General features: G+C 43.3%; 1 non-coding gene across 1 annotated transcript; it reads right to left on the bottom strand.

Moving 5' to 3' along the window:
• Window positions 1–200: 200 nt before the first annotated feature.
• LOC145168224 (small nucleolar RNA R71) lies at window positions 201–307 on the bottom strand. The gene has a single exon (XR_013741795.1). It is a non-coding gene; the product is annotated as a small nucleolar RNA R71 (small nucleolar RNA).
• Between the last annotated feature and the right edge of the window lie 495 nt (window positions 308–802).

Below are 802 nucleotides of genomic sequence, written 5' to 3'. Positions count from 1 at the left end.
TAGATGAGGTCAATGACATTGCAGATTATTTCAATGTCCCGAATGTAAATAGAGATACCATCTTGCTAAGGATGCTTCCCGTTACTTTTAAGGGAGTTGCTAAGGATTGGTTAAAAGCACTTCCACCTCGTACAATCACTACTTGGGCTCGGATGCGCGAACAATTTTTGGACCAATTTTGCCCACCATCCAAGATTTCTAAACTCAGGAAGGCAATAGCCAACTTTGAGCAACAACTGGGGGAGTCACCGTACGAAGCATGGGAGCGTTACAAAGGATTGTTAAGAAATTATCCTCAACATGATCTTAATGTTCAACAAGAGATGTCTATTTTTTATGATGGGGTCAATGTTATGACAAGGCAACTCCTTGATTCTTAAGGGCCACTGACAAAGAAAAATCCAAGGGAGGTCAAGGAGTTAGTTGAAGAATTCGCAAAACACTCTCGTGAGTACCACAACCCAAGACAAGATGGAGCAAAAGGCAGTGGGGGTGCACATTCTGAAGAGATGGCTGCTATGATGGCAATGCTCAATACTATGGACCGGAGATTGACCCAAATGGACCAATCAATTCATGCAATAAGAGTTGGATGTGAGAGATGCAATGGTCCACACTTGACTATAGATTGCCATTTAGATGAGAACAAGAAGGCTCAAGTATGCTACTCGAGTGGGGACAAATATGATGAAGATTGGAGAAAGCCAAAGAAGTAGTGGCTGCCATACGATGAGTACAAGAAGCAGAAGGAGGAAAAATACAGACAGACTGGCCGGGGCTTCTACCAAAAGGAGCAACCACC

The sequence above is a fragment of the Lactuca virosa genome, chromosome 3 (assembly GCF_052849685.1).
Source record: "Lactuca virosa cultivar CGN04683 chromosome 3, Lactuca_virosa_CGN04683_v6, whole genome shotgun sequence".
Taxonomy (NCBI): Eukaryota; Viridiplantae; Streptophyta; class Magnoliopsida; order Asterales; family Asteraceae; genus Lactuca; species Lactuca virosa.
Note: the sequence above shows the minus strand (reverse complement) of the source record. Positions and strands in the feature narration are given on the sequence as shown.